The sequence below is a fragment of the Sarcophilus harrisii genome, chromosome 3 (genome assembly GCF_902635505.1).
Source record: "Sarcophilus harrisii chromosome 3, mSarHar1.11, whole genome shotgun sequence".
NCBI classification, from domain to species: domain Eukaryota; kingdom Metazoa; phylum Chordata; class Mammalia; order Dasyuromorphia; family Dasyuridae; genus Sarcophilus; species Sarcophilus harrisii.
Window position 1 is genome coordinate 447,802,820 of NC_045428.1, and position 6,000 is coordinate 447,808,819.

The window sequence follows — 6,000 nt, forward strand, 5'->3', positions numbered from 1 at the left end:
GTTGTTTGTTAAGATATAGCGTTTTTTTCTTATTCTAACAAAGATTTTCCCCATAGGTGGAAAGGCATTCAGTGTTTGTATATACTTAATGAGAGAGAAGAGGCCCTAGGTATATAGAAAGAATATAGCAACCCACTGCTATGGTAAGATCTTAAGTAAAAGGGACCTATTAAGCAGCAAGGTGAATTAGATTACTTTCTTGATTGGCATGTGTCCCATTGCCCGTGGTTCTTTTAAGTTAACATCCAATTTTTGAGGCCTAAAGAAATAGTTTTTTGAAGTGTAATTTTTCACTTTAAAGAGTTCTGCGTTTGTCAGATGGGTTAACCATAAATCTGAAAGCAATAATATAGAAAACTATAAAATATACTCCACCCAAAATATTCCTGTTTAGCTTCCTTTTAGACTTAGCTCAGCTGCCAATTTTTGCAGGAAATCTTTCCTGATTGTCCTAGTTGTCGATAAGTTGGTTCATCATCATTATTGTAATTGTGATCATTGTCATTATTATCAACACCACCAACTATCATCATCATCATCACAACACATATATGGTGCTTTAAAGGGTTGTAATTTGCATATATTATTTCATTTGATCTTCAGAATGATCTCGAGATTGATGCTATTATTATTTCCATTTTATATATGAGGCTAAGGAATTTTAAGCGACTTTTCTAGTACATATCTGACTCAGAATTTGAACTCAGACTTTCCTGTCTCCAAGATTAGCTCTCTATCTGCCTTGCTCCAATAGAATGTCTAAGCAATTTGAGAGAAGGAATTGGGTTTTTGTGTCTGTTTTTGTATCTCTAGCATCTTGCACAGTACCTAGCACATAATAGGTGAGTAGCAAACCTTTCTTTTTTTAGCATTCTTAAGAGTATTTTATTTTTTTCAATTACATATAAAGATCGTTTTCAATATTAATTTTTGTAGAATTTTGAGTTCTAATTTTCCCCCCCCTTTCCAGGACAGAAATTTTGATATATGTTATACATGTACAATCATATTACACATGTTTCTATAGTAGTCATGTTGTGAGAGAAAAACATGCTCTAATTTTCTCATGAGAACGAAAAACAAAAGTAAAAATAGTATATACTGCAATCCACGTTTAGTCTCCAGGATTCTTTCTCTGTATGTAGATGACATTTTCCACCACAAGTCTATTGGAATTTTTTGTGGCAAGCTTTTATTGAATTAAATTGAGATGATTCTTTTGAGACTTCATTTTGGTGAAAATAGGGCCAAAATCCTCCCTCTAGATATCACCTTCCATATCATCTATACTCCCTACACTCATATGTATTGATCGGAGAATAATATGACAATTGTATGTGGTTCTGTGAGATGTAGGTGCTTGAAGAAAACATAACTTCATCCTCACCATCTATGAGACCAATGCCATCAATTTGAGAGACTCACATGCTTTGAAAAAAATTTTAATGCAGTACCAAGCAGAAGACAACCAGGATGCTGACATGAGGACCACTGGCAGGAGCTAAGGATGCTTGGGCTGGAGAAATACTCTTGTACTTGATTGGTTTATGAAAGTTATCTTCAAGTATTCAAATGATATCACATACGAGGATCAACTTTGTTCTATTTGTTCCCCAAGGATCCCAGAAGCAAAGAACTTTAGAATTGGAAGGCTCTTATGGTCCAAATGATACAAAACAGAATCCCCACTATAACATACTTGACAGGTGATCATCAAGCTTTGGCTTAAAGGCTCCCAAGAAGAATACATTGACCCTCCTAGCCTTTTTCACTTTTACTCAGGTCTAATTATTAAAATTTTTTCCTGACATCCAGTCTAACTTTACCCCCTCACAGTGTCTTCCCATTGCTCCTGGGTTTGCTCTCTGGGCCAAACATTCCTCTTCCTCATGGCCTCCCTTCAAATATTTAAACTCAGCTTCACATTCCCCACCAGTCAAACAGACTGGACTCTTTACCAGTCAGTCAACAGGTATACAAAGTGATTATTATGTACCAAGTACTAGGATACAATGATAGGGGAAAAAACAATACCTGGACTCAAGAAACTCACAATCTAATGGAAGAAATAACATTTTTGTACAAATATGATATATATAATGGAAATTGTACATAATCTCAGAAGGAAGGCACAAGCATCTAGGAGAAATAAAAGAGGCTTCTTTTTGATCATCAAAAATGGATGAATTTATTTTTCCTTTTTTATTATTAAATATTTTTAATTTTCAAAAGATATGCAGGGATAATTTTTCAATACTGACCCTTGCAAAACCCTAAGTTCTAATTTCTGTCCCTTCTCCCCACTCCCTCCCCTAGATAGCAAGTAATCCAATATATGTTAAACATGGTAAAATGTATATGTTGTCCAATATATGCATACATATTTATACAATTATCTTGCTGCACAAGAAAAATCAAATCAAAAAGGAAAAAATTGTAAAGAAAACAAAATGCAAGCAAACAACAACAAAAAGAGTGAGAATGTCCTGCTGAGATCCACACTCAGTTCCCATGGTCCTTTCTTTGGCCGTAGATGACTCTCTTCATCACAAGTAGAAGAGGATTCTTATACAAAGTAGGAGTTGATCTGAGACTTGAAAGAATCCAGGAAAACCCAATTAATATACTCCATTCTTTCAACTGATCCATGTAAGTCATGAACTCAACAGTTCTCGTTGCCCTTCTCTGGAGCCTCTCCAACTTCTCAGCATCCCTGAATCAACATGCCCATAAATGAACTCAATACTCTAGATTAGGTCTGATTAGAGTAGAATACAGTGGTACTATCATTTCCCTACTCCTGGAAGCTTTGGCTCTGTTAATATAGTCTAAGATTGCATCTGCCTTTTTGTCTGCCACATCACACTGTTGGTTTATTGAACTTGCAGTCCACTAAAAATCCAAGATCCTTTTCTGAACAACTGTCATTCATTTCTTGAAATTCAATCTTATATTTATGTAGTTGATTTTTCATATCCAAGTGCAAGACTATACCTATTGAATTTATCTTATTAGATTCATCCCAGTCTTCTACACTGTCAAGATCTTTCTCAATCTTGACTCTATCATCTAGTGTATTAGCTGTCAACCATTTTTGTGTCATCTGTAAATTTGATGAGCATCTATGCTTTTATCCAAGGAATTTATAGAAATAATAAACAGTGCAGGGCTGGGTACAGATTCTTAGGATACTCCATTGGAAATCTTTTGCAAATTGACAATGAACAAGTCCAGCAATCCAACCAGTTCAAAATTTATCTGATTTTATTACAGTGTAATTTGTATCTCTCCATCCTCTCAACTACAACTGTTCAACTATTAAAGATACTTTATTGAAAGCTTTCCTAAAATCTAGATAAAGTCTTTCCAAAGCTTTCCCTTCATCTGCTAGTTTAATATTCTTGAAAAAAACAGAAAATGAAGTTGATCTGGCATAACTATTCTGGATGAAGTCCAGATGCTTCTCTTTAATCAACACTTTTCTTCCTAGATTAGAAGAAATAAATGGAAGCTCAAACAGGCAAATTATGGCTCCCTAATCACTGCAATATCACTAGATCTATCCAAAAAAATAATATAATGCATTGGAGAGTAAAGCTCCTTCTCACTGGAGGTCTTCAGGCAAAACCTAAGATGTCCACTTCTCTAGTATGTTTCAGAGGGAATTCTTTCTTAATTATCAGTGAGAGTAGGTGGCCACCAAGACCCCTTCCAATCCTAAAGAGAAAAAAAATAAATAAAATACTGAAGGGGGCACAAACAGAGCAATTCTTGTTAAACTTAATATATATTTATTTAGAAAAACCTGGGTAAGAAAAATAAGTAAGAGAAGCTTGATTTCTTAAATGATTTTTCTTTTTTTTTCTGGATGCAGATGGCATTTTCTATCTAAGGTTTAAAGCACTGAATTACTTATAAAAACTAAGTCAAATATTGTTGATAGGATCTTCTTTCCCTATCCTTCTTTGTAATTTGAAATGTTTTTTTGACAATTTTAAGTTCACAATAAAAATTAGTTCAGACGAGCCTAAAAGGGATCTTAAAGCTAGTTTAACATGTTCTGATTTTCCTGAGAAGGAAACTGGGACCTAAAAAAAAAGGTAGAATAACTTGTCCAAGATTCCATATAATTAATGGCAGGATTGGAAATCATGACAGCTAGCATGGCAGTTAGGCTATCTCACTGAATCTTCACAACTTTGGGAGACAGGTGCTATCACTATCCCCATTTTACAGATGAGGAAACAGAAATTAAGTGGTTTACACAACTACTTCTGACAAAGCTGCTATCAATGATACTTCCATTATTCTTTATTCCATCACATCCATTTCTCATACTTGCCTCTTGTCATGAGTAGCACCACTTCCTTATAAAGTTCAGATGGTAAGAGACTCAGCAGAAACAGGGGAAAGGGTTTGATGAAGTAGGTTTAGAGACTGGTCATCTAAATTATCTATTCAGTTACTCGGCCCTTTAAACATGATTCCTTGATTACCTACTGTCAAATAGAAACCGCTTTTCTGCTGGGCCGTCCTACCTCCTGGCAGGAAGGCACTTTGCCCAACCTAAGGCTCTGGATGAGGGCTCACGGCTCAGATTCCCCTCTCCAAGAGCATCCTGAGGATGAGCAGCCGGCCGGGAGGCAATCCTTGCTGGCTGGTCCCAGCAGCTCTTGCCTTCCCCAGCTCCCCTGGCTGAGCCCCAGGGAATGTGTGCTTGGGAGAAGGAAGTGGGAGGCAGCAGCTTGTAATGCCAGCAGGAAGGCTGAGTGAGTGGGGGCCAGGAGTACCCATCTCTCCCGGTGACAGCCCGGCTTCCTGTGACAGAGCGGGGGTGTTGTTGGCAAGGAATCCACCGGCAGCCACGAGGCAAGAGCAAACCAGGGAAAGAGGGAGAGCAAGAGAGAAAGAGAGAGAGGAGATGACAGGAGCTTGGATCAGAATTCTGGTAAGGGAAAGATGACACTGTGTTTGCGTTAAGAAAGCACAATGTTATGAAAGGAAGGACAGGGGAACCTGGAAGAAATTATAGCAGGTATAATTCAGCTGCTTCCCTCACTCACAAGAGCCCGCAGCCCTTCCGGGCATTAAGCTTCTGCAGGGAGCTCCCTCAGGGTATTGTTGTCTGGGGGAGTCTCAGCAGACAGCTTGTGATCCATCTGGGAGCCAGGGGACGGAAGGGCTGAAGAAGGGAAATCCACAAGTAGTCAGGAAAAAATGCCTGGATGCAAGTACTGGAGAGCCCACCTCCTTCTTCTGGAGAAATAACCTCTGGCATGAGGTCAACAGACTCCAAAATCCACAGCATGGCAGTGAGGAATTTCAGAGATCACCAGTCTAACTTTTAGCAGGAATATTAAAGCCAGACAAATGGTGAGGATGTCCATCACTCTCTGACATGGGCACCAATTTTCTCCCTCGCTTCTCATTTCTCCCCTCCTTCTTCTTCCCCCACTCACACACTCCCTTTTCTTTTCCTCTCTCCTCCCCCTCCTCCTGCTCCCCTTCCTTTCTGGCTATTTCTCCCTTCTTCTTTCTGTCTCTCCAGGAGAATGGTGATGCACAAACCAGAAGCTCCAATTCCCAGGTTAAATGTAGTTAAAGATCAGAAGGTCAGCAGAGGGTTGGTCCCAGATATAGTATGGAGTGGAAATCTGTCCTTGACACCTATCTGCTCAGTTGGGTAAACTTGAGGTCCTCTCCTAGGGCTTTACTCATTCCTGGCAATTGTAAGCCCTCCTCAATTGTCAACTGATACACTAACAAGAGGGATCTTGTATGGAAGAAAAAGTACTGGTTCTGGAGTCCAAAAATCCAGGTCCAAATGTAGTCTCGGACCCTTATTAACTGTATGACTTTAGGGAAGTCATTCACCCCTAAAAGATAGACAGGTGCAATAGAAATAAACTGACCCTGGTGTCAGAAACACTTGATTTCAGTCCTTTTTGGACAATTTCTCTACACCTCAGCTCAGATGACCATCAAGATTTCTTCTAGTTC